This window comes from Nannospalax galili, unplaced genomic scaffold, assembly GCF_000622305.1.
Source record: "Nannospalax galili isolate Female #2095 unplaced genomic scaffold, S.galili_v1.0 scaffold973, whole genome shotgun sequence".
Lineage (NCBI taxonomy): Eukaryota > Metazoa > Chordata > Mammalia > Rodentia > Spalacidae > Nannospalax > Nannospalax galili.
In genome coordinates, this window is record NW_008334020.1 from 299585 (window position 1) to 318192 (window position 18608).

Genomic DNA, 18608 nt, shown 5'->3' on the forward strand with positions numbered 1-18608 from the left:
TCTCAATTAAGTGTCAGAATATTTCACTAGACCGTGAAGAGCATCTGACATCTTAAACCAAGTCCTGTTAAAATACGAACCACTCCAAAATACATGTGTCTTTAGATAGTGTGGCTTATAATTCAAATACAAGGTATGAGTAACACTTGAATGGTAACTGAATTCCTTTATTGAAAGAAAACAAGTAGAATCAAATTTTAATGTGTAAATCTATTTTACCCCTTCAAATAAATTAGGCAAAGGTAATTTTATATATTAATGAAACCTTAGGTAAACAAATAATTTTAAAGTACTCTTTTGATCCCTGACACTTTCTTGCCTCTATTTTTCTAGTATAGAACTTAAAAAATAGTAACCTGAATCTGACTCTGGGCTATATCAGGCTTTGGATATCAGGAAATTGAGGAAGTTTTAGCTGTGGAGTGTAGAGGTCACTGTATCTTGTACATGACTAACTACCTTCTCCTTGATGAGTCCCCAACTCTACAGACTTTCCTGGTCTCACACCTTCCCTTCCCACATTCTCTCCACAGGGCCTCTTTGGACACTTTTCTATCAGTATCTGATATGAGTCCCTTTTGCCTTGTTTTAAATTGAGCAGCATAATAGTCACTTAAAACAGGGCTTTAATAGTGAAATTATGAGAAGAGTATTAAAATCAATACAGTCTTGAAATAATGATTTCAAATAACTGATTGTTTTACCTAACATAAATATTAGTATATATATATCAGGTAAAAGAGAAGTGACATAAGAGCTTTAAATAATAGCAAAGCCAAGTCTAAGAGGAAATTAACAAGAATAGATAACCACCTGGTCACAGTAAACAGCATTACTGCAAGATCACTGGACAAATATTTCTATTCGCATTTAAAAGACAGAAAGCTTGAGGGTCAAAAAGTCTGTCCATGTGACCTCCTAAGGTTCTGGTGGATAGTTTGACATTTGAGTCAAGAAGGCATTCTTATCACTTGTGACAGCTCAAATGATCTTGGAGGACATTATTCCCAGTGAAATAAACCAAAGAAGGACAAATACTGCATGATCTGTATTTGTGACAGTTATGAGGCCTAGGGAGGGGATGCTGGGAGGTTGACTAAAGAGGGTTTCAGTCAGGAGGAATCAACTTAGGACATCTATTATGTAAGTCTGGTGATTATACTGAATAATAATGCAAGGATATTTGAAAATTGTTGTGAGAAAATTTTTACATTCTCAACATCGTACTGTGGATTTGTAGTAAAATGTAACATGTACCCTGAAATACTGAATGAAAAATTATACATCTTGTCCAAATACTGAATAATTAAAAGCACAGCAATATTTCAAAAAAAAAATGGTATGCAGGGCTGGGTGTGGTGGCACACGCCTTTAATCCCAGCATTTGGGAGGCAGAGGCCAATCTCTCTGAGTTCAAGGTCAGCCTGGTCTACATAGTGAGTTCCAGGACAGCTGGGGCTACAGGGAGACCCTGTCTCAAAAAGACCAAAAAAAAAAAAGGTATGCAAAGTGATGAGTGCCTGCTTTATTTAAGCACTTCACAATATGCACATATATCAAGACTTTACAGTGAGGCTCATTAATTCATACAATTAAAAAAAGATCCAGGGCATCCATTCAAATTCCCTTAGTTATATTTTGCTGACCATAAATATAATGTACACATCAGACATGTGGTATTGATAAGATATTGTCATGGATTCTTCCACCTTGAACCCATATTACCTCGTTTCTGTTACTGCTCTCCATTTTTTCAATCTTTTCTCCTTTTCCCAAGTACTTTTTGCAGTTTGACCTTGTAATGGTATAAGTTGCTCCATCATGTAAAATAAATCCAGTCAGATACCCATAATAATCTCTGTCCAAATCATGTTGGCCAAGAAGCCAGGAAAGTAGGAAGTGTGCCAACAGATTGCAAAACTGTCTCCATCATGTCCTCAGATACTGTGACAGAGGACAAGTAAAACAGAGCCAGCCAAGGGAATGAGGCCCAGTGAAGGAAGAAATAGGAAGGCCTTATTTCACTGGAAGCCAAAGAGACGTCAAGGCCTTTCTACAACCATTTTAGAAAGGTTTTACTGAAAGGACTGTCAAAAGAAAGCTCTACGGAATTATAGAAAATGTTATTATGCCACCGGATGCTGACCAAAAGGTCAAGAATTGCTTGTCTTTTTTTAGCAGAGAGCAAACCCTGTGAACTGAGAGTTCCCTACAGGAGCTGAGATGCATAGACTTTCAATAGGTAGTCTGGTTTAGGCCCTGATACTATTTGTGGTATATTTTCTTACCTGTTTTGTTCTGATTGTTGGAAGTTTGAAATTGTCTTAGAATGTTCTTTCGTACCATGTGAAATATAACTTGTTTTAAAATTTTGAAAAGAGTTGCTCATCATATTACAGATTTTCTGACTTTAAGTCACATGATCTTCTGCTTGCTTTCAAGATTATTTTCAAGTTTCTTTGCATGTTTTTAGCAAAACGTGGGTGATCAGTATACAGTAATGATGAGATCATGACGGTAGGCAGGGTTACATAGGACCAGTGTCCTCTACCTGTTTCTTGTAAAGATCCCCAGGATTGTGGTGTCTTGAAAACTCTTGTTCAACTTCTGTTGTCAGAAACTTTAACATCATCAGCTTTGCACATGGTGTCACTAGTACAGAAAGAAACATTCTGGGACTGGTGTGTATAAAAGACATCTAGATGATAGTGAACTTAGGATATGATCTCATTTTATCTGTTAAAGTTTTATTTCTCTAGAGTAAATACAGCTTTGTGTTTACAGGCCATTCTCCTTGCTCTTTCAATCATGTTCTCAAGCATAGAAACAAGATTTTCTTCAGGGTTGTATAAATTTAAGAGTTGGTAGAATCATTGCAAGGAGGAAGATACACGAGATAATGAGGAGGCAAGAATCTACAAAGGGTCTGGCTTGACCTGTTATTTCAAATTGTGCAGTGAGTGGCTCCCATCCTCAGAGCATCACTAGCCTCCCATTGACTTTCTATCCTCAATGCATCTATCTCTCGATTGCCTTCACTGGCACTAAGAAACTTATTTCTTTGAATTAATCATTGCAGACTCATCTTTGGACTTACTCATTTTTAATGAAATTTCATCCTCTAGATACCTCAACACTACAAGTAGTATATAGTAGCTCTGTATACCCAGTCAGTTGCTTCTGGGTGGTAAATTGAGATGCTTGTAAAACAAATATACAATGTATGGGATGATTTTCCTTAGTGTCTCTTGACCCTGGTCTTTGTGATTATACACTAAGTTCTGACAGCATCCAGCCTCTAATTTCACATATCTGATTATTTTTTTTAATGTCTACTCCATGCTGCCTTTCTGAAGTTATTTAGTTTTTTTTGTTTGTTTTTTGAAGTGACTGGATGCCCAAATGGCAAAACGTTGACCATATTGGTGTTCTGGAGTCATTGAACCATATGTATACTTATGAAGAAATGTCCTTACTACAAGGTCAAACACAAAGGAAATTATAGCAAAAATGATTTTCCAATACTGCTTTTGTGAGAAAAATAATAATGACATTGGCTTTTAACTTTACAGGAACAGAGCTGTTTTTAGGAAGACTGAGCAAGCCAATGTTCCAATTTGTTTCTCCATTGCTGTGGCAAAACACTCTGACCACTACCAACTTGGGAAGGAAAGGGTTTATTTGGCTCACATCTCCTGGGTGACACTGCATCACCAAGGGAGCCCAAGGTAGGAACTCAGGGCAGGAGCTTGGAGGCAGGAGCTGAAGCACAGGCCATGGTGGAATGCTGCTTACTGGCTTGCTCTCCTGGGCCCTGCTCAACCTGCTTTCTTATACACATAGGCCCACCTGTTTAGGGGACGCACCACCCACAGTGGGCTGGGCTCTCTCACATCACTCAGTAATCAAGAAGATGCCCCACAGACACGGCCACAGGCCAGTCCAATGGAGACAGTTCACAGATTGAGGTTCCCTCTACCTAGATGTGTCAAGTGACAACTAAAGCCATCCAGTACACCTAAGTTCTTCTGTTCAGTAAAAACTCATGCACACTTACTTTTACTACATGAATTCTTTGTGCATTTCAATTTTTATTAGAAAGATAAACAGCCTCCTGTGATTTCTAAGTTTCTTAATGGAGCAATCTCAGATAAGCTTTAAGAGTTCATCCTTGAAATCCTTACGGCTCAATTCACCCATTTGTATGTTGTAGTCATTGTTAGTATTGTTACATGAAGGGCCAGATGTTTCCTTTAGAATAAGTTAGGAATTCTTATTTGCTTCCCTTTTTCCCTTCTTATAGTACATTATCAACCAGTATCTTTTCTGAGGGACATTATAGTGTAGAAAGCTTGAGCTGGAAACTTGGGACTTCCTTGCTGCCAAGAGAAGGAAGGAAGCTCTAAGCAGTTAGTGAGGAAAAAAATAAAATAAAAGAATCAGAGTGTATGGTTATACCAGATGAGGCTAAGGAAAAATAGACAACACTCTTGGACCTAAGGACAATCTTGATGTTGAGGAGGAGAAAGAAACTCATGGGAAAATGTTTCAATTTGAATTTAATACAGTTTATTTAATATATAAATAGATTTTTAACAGTTATCTTTTAAAATATGACATGAGTACAGTCATGGATTTATATTATTGTATAATTAACAGTTTTTTACTTATTATTTGAGGAGAAAAACAAAAATGCTAATAATGTTATTCACTCTGTTTCTTTTTTATTTATTATTTTTATTTTATGTGTATGAGTGTATTGCCTGAATGTATGTGAGTGCACCCGTGTTGTGCAATGCTGTGGAGGTCAGAAGAGGGCTTCAGATTCCCCTGGAACTGGAGTTAAGGATGGTTTGTAGCCACCATGTGGGTGCTGGGAATCGAACCCGAGTCCTCTGCAAGATCAGTCAGTGCTCTTCAGCGCTAAGCCATCTCTCCAGCCCCTTCACTCTGCTTCTTTTGATGTAAATTTTGATCTTCAGAATAAAATAGAAACAGGCTACCAACCAAAGACTTTCAGGATTTTGCTGGCACAATAAAACCCAGGTGCTATTTATTTTCCAAATTTATGCCGTGTTTTGCAAATGATTACCCTACAGCTTAGAGAGAACAAGTGGTCTCCTGAACATCACAGACTTTCTAATGGGAGAATCAGCTCACATTAATTGTTTCCCTTTTGAGTGCTCTCGTTCCAGGAGACGTTTGGGATGGCAAAATTAGTACGAGAAAGGCATTTCAGTTTTTAAATCTTCTACACATTTTTTTTTTGTCTTTTTGAGACAGGGTCTCCCTGTAGTCCCAGCTCTCCTGGAACTCACTATGTAGACCAGGCTGGCCTCCAACTCACAAAGATCCACTTGCCTCTACCTCCCAAGTGCTGGGATTTAAGGCATGTGCCACCATGTCCTGCCTTCTGCACCTTTTATTGAAGCTACAACATCATTTAATTTTTAAATATATCAAATTAAGACAAATTGATATTCCATTTAAAACTTGTATATTTTCATGTACAATTTTACTTATAAAAATAATATAAGGGACTGGAGAGATGGTTCAGTGGTTAAGAGCACTGGCTCCTCTTGCAAAGAACATAAGTTTGAATCCCAGCAGCTAACACCCATCTGTAATTCCAGTTCCAGGAGTTCCAACATCCTCTTCTGAACTCCATGTGCATTGCATGACATGGGTACACTTATGTACATGCAGGCAGTACACTCATACACATAAGATTAAGAAATAATGTATTATTTCAGGGTTGGGTATGGTGGCACATGCCTTTAATCCCAGCACTTGGGAGGCAGATGCAGATGGATCTCTGTGAGACGGAGGCCAGCTTGGTGTACAAGTGAGTTCCAGATCCCCAAGGGTGACAGGGAGACCCTGTCTCAAAAAATCAAAACTAACAAATCTTCTCCCCAAAAGCATATTTCAAAGGATAAAAATGTCTAGCATCTTTCTTGTTGTTATGGTAAATGCCATAATTCAGAAATGAAAGCTAATCTGAAATATCTTCAAAATTATGAGCTTATCACATACAATGTATAAACAAATTCTTCAAATACCTTAAACACTCAATTGTTCCCTTTGAGATAAATGCAGGGCACCTACATAAACTTTCTTTTTAAGCTTCAGCTATTAAACATAGGCTGGGCAATTGGTCACAATTTATGACCCTGAAGATCACACTGAAAATTTCATACTCAACAAATTCTACTTGCTAAGGGCCAGAGACTAAGAAAAGGCCATGAAATAAAGCTGAGATCTCTAGTCCAGGCAGAGACTTTATGCATGCTGTTTCCAATGGTGGGACTAGAGGCTAACATCTGAGGAGTGTTGAGAGCTTGGGAGAGACAGAAATGTGAGGAGCACAGATTAGGAGTGAGAAAGCAGATTTGAGTTTCCCAGATGGTTTTAGCTAAGCTGCAGAAGTCAGAGGCCAGTGAGTGAAGACCGATTCCTTGCATATTCTTAATGGAAAGCTCAATCTATAATTAGATAAAATTATTTAGAAAAGTTATCTTTCCTTTCTGCTGGAATCAAGTATAAAGGAGCTTTCAGTGTTGGTCCCCCTTCCCTAAAGCTGATTCTGTAACACCTAGATGTTCAGATATTTGAATTCAAAGCAAAAGGAAAGAGGTTACACAACTGCATTTTCCAGAATTTCTTGGTGTCTGCCTGCTGGTGTGCTGGTAAGCTAATAACACACCAGAAACATCGTAATACTCATATTTCTGGAGTCTTCCTTCACTGAAAAAATGTACAGTAGGCCCAACCCATTGGATTCTCACCTCTTTTAACAACTGTTGAAATATTTGAAGGAATGTTAAAGAAAAAAAAAGTCCTTGTTTTCCACCATCAAGGTTTGTCTCAGAACAAAAGGTTACTGAGGGATAGGTTGAGGGACTTGGGGTTAAAACCTTACCAGTGACTCATGTCCAATGCATTCCTGAATGACTAATCCTAAAAGTAAGACAGTGGCAAAACAGGTGAGATCAGTAAAAAGCTTCTTCTGTAATTACATGGTAAAGGTGGGTACAGTTTCTATACCTTTCATGTGTATTCACATGGTTGCCTAGCCCGTCTTCTGTGTATTGGCCTTAAGATTTTATCTACCCATCTGGGACTGGTGTCAGGAAATAAATCTGCAGTTTTTCCTTAAAATTTATCCATTTAGATCTGTGCAATTTTAATTTTAATTCGGGGCATCCTTCATTAACATTATCTCATATTACCCACCATCCGTAGTAATGAAAACTGTCTTTTTAACACTCTGCACAATCAGTCTGCTTCACTTAATTGTACTTCAAAGTAAGGAAATAGGCAAAATAACACATACCATTAAAACACTCAAACCAAGAATGCCAGCGGAAGCCTCCAATACTAAATTTCAGGAGATGCTAAAGTGTTTAATGTGTGTGCTGTATTGATAGCCACAATTACGGATAAGTTAAGAAGTTGGAGCAATAAGCTTGAATTAAAACAACTTTTATCTTCTTTGCTCCCCAGAACTACATGGTAAGACCTTATTGGTAAAGACACTATACATTTTGGCTCCAGGACACAGATAAATCAGGTTGGAACTGAGGTAGTTGGTGTTCATAGTGCCAGAAGGTGCTATGTATACTCTGTGGGAAAATCTTAACAGTCTCCCCTATCTGTAGATCACATTTGCTACAATACAGACCTGCTAGGCTAGATATGCACACTGTTGAAATAGTAGCACTAATATTTGGGAGATAATAATCACCAACTGCTCTGTGATTTCCTTGGAGGCTTGTTCAATTTGATACTATAAATCTCTGAGCTAAGGGAAGATCATAGGCCTAAACAGGAAAGACTTTACCATTGTTTCTCTAAATGGTCATACTTTCAAGTTCCTTCTGATTTATATTTACATCAGCACACTAGTGCCACTGACAATGTGGGGCAGAGAAGCTCCCTTTCTCAAATGTTAATGTAGAGACTCATATCTGGTCAGAGAGCTCAGAAAAAGTGACCTTTGAACACTAAGCCCCAAATAATACATCTATATCATGCCCTTCTCCAAAGGCCCAGGATAAATTGCAGAATGGGGGACAGGGGGCAAGGTTAAGAGCCAGACAACGGGAAGGAGTGCCATGAAATGCTGTCATTGTCATCCAGATTTGACACTGTAGTCATTATCACACTGCAGCTATGGGTACCTGCACAAGACAGGGCCCTCACATTACCTCAGAAGTAGAGATGCTTATCATGCATCACCCTTTCCTGGGGATATACTGACTGTTACTGACTGCTTCAGGGGTGCTCACTTTCCTTAATGCTATAATCTCTAGAGCCATTGTGGGAAGAAGAAGGGTTTCAGAGGGAAAGGAATGGAATTACAGAGGTCAACAGGGAACAAATATAATCACAGTATATTATATAGGAATGAAACTCAAAAATAAAAATATTAAAAGCTATGTTAATATAAAGTTTATATAACCATTTGGGTTAGACAATCTCCACCAAAGGTTAAAATTCTGATACTGAATAGAAAACAAAATCTGGTATTGATATCATCTGCTCCAAAAGGTACCACATCTACAAGTGAATAGACAAAGTTTAATATGACTGAATTTGGCCCACTCTTTTCAGGGATCCGATTGTAGTGTCTAAATGTGATAGCATAGCAAACCAGTATGAAAAGAAAACATATGTTTTTATTATTATCTAATAAAAATGCTGAAGATAATAAGATATTTGACATGTTTAATTGACATAATAATATAAAACAGCTTATTATATAATATTATTTTAGTTCTGAAATATAATCTGAAACCAATAATGACATTTATGACTTGACATTGCTAGCCCATATTTTCTTACCTTTTGACTTTTAGCAGTGTTCCAGGGAAATTGAATGTCTCTCTGTTTGTGAACATTGCATCGAACTTTAAGGGTCTCCCAATCTTTCTATGTGCTGCTTTTCAGGGAAGTACATGACCTTGCTTTTCTGCTTGTTCAAATCCTACTGATGTTTATAAAGCCACACACTGAAGCCATTCTATTATGTCTGTATTGACTAATCTTTCTCAGAAGTTTCAAGTCAAGGTTTATGTACATCTTTTAAAATATTATACCTTGTGACTTTCTGTGAAAACCAGGCATGTATCTCTTATTGTGAAGCAATGCTTCTCAATTACTGATTTCTAATATTCACAGATTCACAATAGTAAAGACAGCAATGTATCTGCTTCAAATTCTATCTTAAAATCATATTGGGATATAACTCAATAAAATAAATTGACTTTGGGGATCCTCTTAATGATTGTCAAATGAATTCTCACCCAGGTAGGATGACTTTCAACTGGAGTTAATATTAAGTCATCATTTTTCTATTCATTGCACCTGCAAATTTGCAACAGCATCATAGATAATACAATTTGAAAATTAAATTCAGTTTACTAGCATCCTAATACAAGAAATTGTCTTTAGCATTTCAAATTCAGTAATCAAAGTTGTATAGTTCTTTGTTGAATCTTTTGCTTATTGATTCAAATACAAGTCATACCACAATGGTACTAGCACTATAGTTTGTATTTCACCGATTTCAACATTCCTTCTTAACTCACAATAAAAAGGTGAACATAAAAAAAAATAGAGTAACAGGGATGACAGAGTATATGGGCTCCAGTATGTGGGAGGGGGAGGCTGTGGGAGGGTGCCATTTGGGAGGTGGGTATATAGATGAAAAATATTGTGTGGGATGTTCTGTAAGATATACACACAGAAAAAATCAACAAATTAAGAAAAAAGACTTATATTGAAAGAGCTGTATCTTTGCTCTGGAAACTTATTGAGCATATTAAAGCTGTAATAATATGCTTCTTCTAAAAAAAATTAAAAATAATATTAAAAATGTAGGAAACAGCATATTTTAAAATGAAATGGAGACCTTCTTTAAAGGTTAAAAAGTCATTCAATTTTATATCTTACAGCGTTTCTACTGAGTTCAATGTTGTATAACTGTATTAATTCAACTGTGAACCTAAAAATTTACAGCCATTTTTGAAAGAGATGTATCCTTGCTCTGGAGTGTGTTACTGAATATGTTAAAGTTGTAATGAAATGCTTCTTCTAATCATGTGGTTATTAAATTTTAAAAAAAAATTTAAAAATAGTAATTCTTCAAAGCAGATAACTTTGCTGCTTAATAATTAGTAGATGTGAAAAACATTACCATTGAAATCTACCTGATGACTTCATGTTCATTCTCAGATGCCAAGGAGCTCAGAAAGTAACTGACTGTGACTAGTAATAATCAGATATATAGAGATTAGAAATGCAAGTGGAAACATTTTAGTGTTAATTGTATTAAAAATGAATTTTTCTGTATGAAACTGTATTTTGATAATGAAATGGAGATCTTTTTTAAAGGTTAAAACCTCATTTAATTTTATGTCTTATAGGGTTTATACTGAGTACGGTATTATATAACTGTATTAATTCAACTCTAAACCTAAAAATTTACAGCCAATTTTGAAAGAGATGCATCTTAGTTCCGGAAATTGTTATTGAATATGTCAATGTTGTTGTAATGAAATTCTTCTTCTGAGTATGTGGTTATTAAATAAATAAATAATTAAAAAAACTATATTTAAGTGTGAAATTCCAAAATATAAACAGCAATTAATAAAAGAAATGCTTCTCTATTTCCAATGCCAAAAGTCAGTTTAGTTAAAGTTTATTCTTCACTATGCATTTGGTTGTGAAACATAATGATTAAATTTTAACTTATGCATTAAAATGATACACCTTATTCCTTAATATTTGTAAATGAAAATTTCCTTGTTAGGTAAAGAAGTCAAATTTAGTTCTCTTATGGATATTGTTAAAAAGTACATAATATTAATAAAATTGAACACTATATTTATTTTAAGCATGTGCGTATGGTGTGTGTGTGTGTGTGTTTGCGTGTGTATCTGTTTTAAACACATGGCTACCTGTGTGTGCACTGATGTTCAGCGGTGGGGCAGCCAGAAGGGGACAGATGTTCAATCACTATTGCTCTCCATATTATTCTCTTGAGACAGCTGTTCTAGCTAAACCTAGCTCATTTTTCAGTGGGGTTGGTTGGCCAGCAAGTCCCATCAATCTTCTTGACTCCAACTTTCTAACATTGGGGTTACAGGTGCACATGACCTTGCCAGGCATCTAATGGAGGCTCTAGAATGGAATTCAGGCACTCATGCTCACACAGAATGTGCTGTTAACTACTGGACCATTTCCACAGCCCCTGAACATTACCTTTAACCACTAGAGGGTTTAAATTTACCTCTAAAAATGGACAACAAATAAAAAAGTGGTTAGAAATGTTTGTTAATATATGAATGACTAAAAATTGAGTTAACTAATTAAATTAACACTTTACATTCACTTAGAAATATGATGCATATAGGTAAAAATACTTAAAGTACATGAGTTAAGGAGGTGGAGAATTGGCTAAGAGGTTAAGAGGACTTGTTACTCATTCAGAGGCCTGGAGTTTCGTTCACAGCACACATTTTAGGAGGCTCACAACATCCTGTTAGTCCAGGTCCGGTGGATCTGACACCATATTTTAGCTTCTGTGACACCTGCAAACACATGGCATACACTCATACACAGAGACATATGCACATAGTAAAAATAAAAATAAATCTTTAAAGTACATGAGGTAGAAGGAGAATTGAATGGCCAGATTTGTTCAAGGAGAAATTGGTGGTAAAGCCAAAAAGACAGTTTAGATGTGAGTTATGTCGTTCATGAGCTGTAAGACCTGAGGAAACATATTCAGTCCATAAACCTTAGCCTTAACTCTTGAGATTGTTGTAAAAATTAGTGTGGTAATATGGCTGACGTGCTTAGGTCTGAGTACTCCCTGTGAAGACCTCTTGTGTTCCTTCCTGCTGTTTTTTCAGGGAAGCTGCAACTTGCACATGGTAAACGTGGCCACAATCTGCGTTGAAGTGTTAGCAAGGGAGACACATTTTATATAATATATAACACAAAAATCCTGGAAGTTGGTGCATCTTCCAGCCTTGCTCTATGCAATCTTCACATGTCCAGAATCCATTGCACTTTCCCATGTGTCCTTCGAAATCTATCACATTCCCCTACAAAGGAATTAGTTTTCCATTTCATGGGTATCTTACTTTTTCCTTTGAGACAAATTGTCATGTAGATGGACTCACTCAGTAACTGAGGGTGAAACTGAACTTCTGATCCTCCTACCTTTATTTCGGAAGTGCTAAGATTACAAATGTGCATCATCATGCACAGTTTGTGTGGTGCTTGGGGTTGAGCCCAGGACTTTGTGCACATGAGGCAAATACTTTACCAACTGACTTGCATTCCCAGCCCTTATCTTGATCTTTTATAATACCTGCGTCAAATTTGAAAATGAAAAATCTTTCTAAAACTTGATCTAATGAACAACTGATAAACACAGCAATTCTAAACTGATCAGTGGAGGGAACTGTATATTGTTTATTGTCTGTATATGTTTTACAAATTTACAACAATTTCTCATTTTTTCTTGTTTAAATCCTAGACTGGCACCATGATAGCTTCTCCATTGTGTTTATGTAGCAAGACTCCTAAGAGCAAGGATTAGAAAGCTCAGTTCCTTATATGCTGTCCTATAATTTCCTACAACCTTGAAAGATATTTCTGTTCTTTAAAGAGGAACTTGGATGTACTTAGCTAGTGACCATGAAAAAATTCATTATTCCTTAATTTTAGGATCATAAGAAGACATGTCTTAAAATTAGACAGATTCCCTGAGAAGGAGCAGAAATTTGAATTGAATGATTTTTGTTATAACAATCCCATATGTAGGATTACATCTTTTCAAATATAAGGCATAGCACAGTAAAAAAATAGTTTATGGAATTACTAACATGCCAATTGTTTAATAACTATGTTTGACATTATTCACTTTGTTATTTCAAAATTCAAATTAATGAGCCCATTTAAGATGGCTGTCACAAGTGTTTGAATGATAGTATTTTACTGTTTAAAGAAAGAGTGCGGAGCTGAAACAGCTGAGCCTCTTCTAAGGCTCCAACATATCCCTATTTCTTTACATTATGACTGGTGGCAGCCTCTGTTTTGGGATTTGGAATAACTGCCCTTTAGGCACAGGAGCAGAATTCCATGACAACCGCTGACACTGATGGTCTTTGGTGCACACGCAATGAGTGTCCCTGCTCTGAGTGTAGGTGGGACATTTGAGTCCAGTGATTACCGCACATGCTTTGATTCAGATAGGGAGTGACTACGTGCCTCAATTGATCAAGTGGTTGGTCATGTTACAAGTAGAGAAACTTTTAAGAGGTGGGGCTTAGTGGAAGGCAATTAGGTAGTTAGGGCATCCTTGTCAGTATGTATTAATGGTGGTCTCACAGAGATTTCTTGGGAGCTTTATTAAACAGCAAGCCTGACCCTTTCCACACTCCTCTCTTGCTGCCTGTCTCATATGTGGTATTCCCATATGTCCTTCTACCCCTCTGGTGCTATGGTGTGGTACCGTCTTGGCACATGGAGAGTGTGTCCCACAGCCAAGCTTCATCTGCTTGGACTTCCACTTGCCAGAATTGTGAGCTGAATAATCTTTTTCTCTTCATATGCTATATAGTCTCTGGGATTCTATTGCATCAATGGAAAACAAATTAATATATAACATGTTACATGTTTGAAAGGGCCACCTGAGTTAATCAGGTGGTCGGCCTTACAAACATAGCAAAGATTTAAATTGTGACAGATTCTCCTGCTGGTTTTTAAAGAAGTAAGTTGCCATGCTGTGAAATTAGGGCAAGTTAGAGGAGGGTCACCCCTGGCCAACAGAGAACAAGGAAGCAGGAACCCCGGTGTACAACTACAAGGCACTCCAATGAACCCACAATCCTGTGAACTTAGAATGTGACACCAAGCCTCAATGAGGAATGTGCAACATTAGAAAAATAATGCATTGTTAAGTGCTTGTTCACAAATTTAAAGCTATTAATTCCTATCATTTTTATGTTAAGAGAAATTATCCAAAAATCTATGGATAAGACTATAGGATTTTGATTCCCTACAGACAATTTTCCCACAGAATTGTCTCAATGTTATATTCTGAAAAGTTTGGTTCTGGGACAGAGAATTAAAAATATACCCAAAAATTCTTCAGTTATCCATAAAATACTACCGATGTGCTTGCTCTGGTATCAATCAGCACACTTTTAGGAAGTGTGGATATGGCAGTGAATGAAGCAGAGAATTTCCCCATTCTTTATGAGATTATGATACCACATAGAAGATAAACATCTTTAAAATATGAAACACAAATATATATGTATATAAATAGAGAGCACAATAAATGTGAAGTACTGGGTTGGAAGCTCCAGTGACATGAGTGATTACTGTGGTACATGGTGGAGATGCTGTGTGAAGAGGAGGAACAGAACTAGGAAGCAAGCATCTGCCAGGAAGAGGTCCAGAGCGAGAATGCAGTTTAGTGCACTCCAGAAAGCCAGCACAGAGCGAGTGCTTGCAGTGAACACATGAAGAGGGAAGGATGGAGAAAGGTTCGAGTGCCAAATCGTGTGAGGGCCATTCATTCTGTACCTTTGAGGCTACACTTTTCTACTTAACTCTTTCTTAGAGTGTTTGGAAGGCATTTTCATTTTAATGAATGTCTGTTATAAAGACCTACTTAATCAAGTTAACATAGAGTTCAATGAACTAAGATGTTTGAAGCCTCTTGAAGACTATCCATTTTCTTTAATTTGATGAGAGCTTTAAAATGCAGTGGTTCCTTGTGGTCCTGGCTTCCAGGAGTCAGGAAATGCATCCAACAAAGCATCAGTCCTTAGTGAGAAACTGGGGAGAATCCATTTCTTTATCTTCTCAAGTATTTTTTTTTTTTTTTTTGGTATTAGTCCCATGTCTCCATTAACATCATACTCTTTACTACCATTTTAAACACATTTGAAAAATCAAAACAATCAAAAAACCATCACACCTGTGCATCTAGGATCCTTTCTTTTGAAAGAATGACTTTTATTAAATGTAACTACTAAGAAATTGTTTAATACCCACTGATTGTAGATTAAATGAAATGAATGAATGTTCAACTTTTCACATGACCTTAAATATATATGCTAAGTTTTGCAAAATAATATTTAAATCTACAGGAAGAGTAAGACCTCATCTATAAAACTATGCAAAGTTAAGGAGCTGGGTTTCAGAACTGAAGAAGACCTCACAGTGAGGAAGTGCTTCCATTGACTCTGAATATAAAACTACTGTGTATGGTTAAGTGCATTAATGTTTGCTGTGATGGCACAAAACTACCAGGTGCAGGTTATATTGAATATGTGCTTGTATATATAATATATTACATATAAGGTGTGCCACATAGAATATATAATGTGAATATACATTTTGTTGAATTTCTTGTAGAGTGAAGTGATATGTCTCAAAGATATTTGCAGAATGATATCCTCTGGGTTTATGATATCACTAACAGTAAATTTTAACATGGAAGCACCCATTAAATCAGTTTTGATTATACTGGTATGGATATTGCATGAGGTAATTTTTCAACAATTATTGAATTTAAGAGTAACATTCCACTAGAAAACTGGAAGTTCTAAATAGCAGAAACATGAACAGTGAGAGATGCTGAAATAAATGAAAAATAGATGTCTAAGGAGGTTAAAGTCAATTATCTAAGCAATGAGGATTGTTGATGCTTTATTTAAAATAAATAAACAAATAATACAATATATTTCATTACTCTGATAACAAGGGGGAGGGGGGGCAAATCTTCATTCGGGGAATTACTAGCACGCCATAACGATGGTCCAAGCAGGTAGTGTTCAAAACTTGGATTAGATGGGTGTAGTGAAAACCAAATACCAGGGATACATAGAAATTAAATGATGAAGGTATAGTTTTGAGGAAGGGGAAAGTCATTAAGTACTTAAGGACAGATGAAGCTGAGAGTGACCGAAATATTGCAATGTGATTTGTGGACTGACAATAGGCAATTAGAGCTAGGGGTCAGAAGACATGTATTTAGGCTCTTGAGTGGAAATACCCACAGAGCACACAATGATACCACTGTGGGGCAGTCCCCCCAGAGAATGAGACCTCAAACCTGAACCTCTGACATTTAGCTAAGTCTGACTGCACTGAGCACTGGGTCAATAAAGTCAGTTACTGAACTTTTTTGTTTTGTTTTGTTTTGTTTGTTTTGGCTTTAAGCTCTCTTCAGTGTTCCTGCTTCACCTTCTCAAATGCATGGATTACATATGTCTGCCACCGTGCCTGGTTTCTTTCTAAATTTGAAATATACATAATTATATTATCTCAAAAGCTAAAATATTAAGTAACAGGTAATGTACTAGTGTACAGAAACCGCTCAGCAAGGCTAACCAGTTCTTGCTATTAGAATAGACTTTGTGAATCAAGAAATTAATTTTGAAATTAACAGTAAAGAGATGCAAAATTAATCTCAGAGACAAAGAGAGAGACAGAGAGAGACAGAGAGATAGAGACATAGACAAAGAGACAGAGGGACCAAAGAGAAAATGTAGGAAGAAAACAGGAGATGTTAGACTAGACATTGATAGACATCTACATTTAGAAGGCAGACAGAGCAAAAGAACTCCAAAATTGGGCAAAGGATCATAAAGGACAGCTAAAAATTAGGTGCCTGTTCTTTTCAAGAAAAACAGAGGAACCATATATGAAACACATTCTAAGAGCTGGACGTCTTGACCTACAGATTTACTTGGTGGACCTCACGATTTTCCTACTTAATCTTCCCTTGGAGAGAGCTACAGTTAACTAGACAGTGCTTTGTCTAATTGCTCACCGAACAATTACATAAGAATTGTTTGATTGTTGGTGATAAATTGCCTGATAACATCAAAACAATATTGCAGGTAGAAAGTGCTACAATGTGAAAGCAATCATTGTAACAAACCTAGATTCTGTGTTTGATTTAAAAACCAGTGGAACATTTGCTTGGCTGCTATCATAATTGGCTACCAGCCTGTTGTTTTGTTATGCTGAAAGAGGGATCTTATGTCCTGTGGATATTATTTGCTCTCGGTCCAGGGGGACCTAAGTTTCCATTAGATTACAAGCTCTATACACATAGCCAGATGTGTACAAAGCTCTTGCAAATTTTCTTTAAATCATACTTACTGTTTTCAAGTTTTGGGTTTCTTGACTTTCTGTAAACTGAAAGGATTGTCATCTCAGGCTATCTTTAAAAAAGGTACCTTTTTATATATTATGTCTCTTGATACCATAAATTTGTGAAAGCTTCCTATGATACAAACTGAACAATTGTAGAGTCCTCTCCAAGTGCCCTCAATCTATTGGCTCTTGATGCCAAAGAATGCCAAAATCAATCAAAATCAAAAGCTCAAGTACTTTTATTAAAAATAGTAAAGAAAGAAAAGGTGTCAGGCATGGTGGTGCATGTCTTTAATTCCCACACTTGGAAGCCAGAGGCAAGCAGAGCTTTATGAGATTGAGACCAGCCTGGTGTCCATAGCAAGTTCCAGGCCAGTTGTGGCTACAAGGAGACCCTGTCTCAAAAAGATTAATAAAAAAATACTCATTTGCATATAAGTTATACACATTCTCTCAAATAACTCAAATTATTTCTAGATTTCATATAATACTTAATCTAATATAAACAGTTGGAAAAAGTTGAATTACTTAAAGATAATAACATGAAAATACCTGTGTATTTTCATGCAGATGCATTTTTCCAAATATTTTCCATTTGCAGTTGCTTCAGTCTGCATACACAGAACCAGAGAAACCAAGGACTGATGCTCGCCATGTTTCAGTATCACCTGCTCACATTGGACTTGGTTCCACTTTCTTGATTATTTGTTTCTTCACTTTCTCATTCAGGAAATGTTACTTCAGCACTTGACATTTACCAGTCACCATATCTCCATGCATGCTCATGTATGGCCCAAAGACTAAGCAGAGGTCAAGGAAGGACTTCTGTAATTCCAAATTAGACTTCTTCAGCTAGCCTCTTCTCTTTCCTCACACCACTTAGTGATTTTACCTTCAAAATAATTCTTAAAACCACGCGTTTTCCTCATTGTTCCTGTATCCATTTTGGGCCAAGTTCCCCTTCTATTCAGTTGTGGCTCCTTTTCTGCCTTCTCTATACCAATTCTTATGTTTTTGTGTTCCACTAACAACACTGATATGACAGACTTAAAAACCAGTGCAATTGAAAACCAATGCATTTCTTCAGATTACTTCAAAGGCTTAAGACACTTCAAAGGCTACTTATTGTCCCTAGGATAAATCCCTACAGATTCTTTGCCATCAGCTCTTACTCTTCCCTGTCCTCTCTCATCCAGCCATATTGCCTTCTCCTTCCTGCTTCAGTTACCTCTATGCCCTTTTCTCTCCATGGCTCACTACAGTTGCTGGTCCTTGTCTCTAAATATTTTGTGAATTTTTTACAATTTAAAACCTACTTATTTTTAGATATTATCTGTTAGTTTCTATGTATAGGAACACACAATATCCATATATTATCATACATCCTTGACACATATTTATATGTATTCACA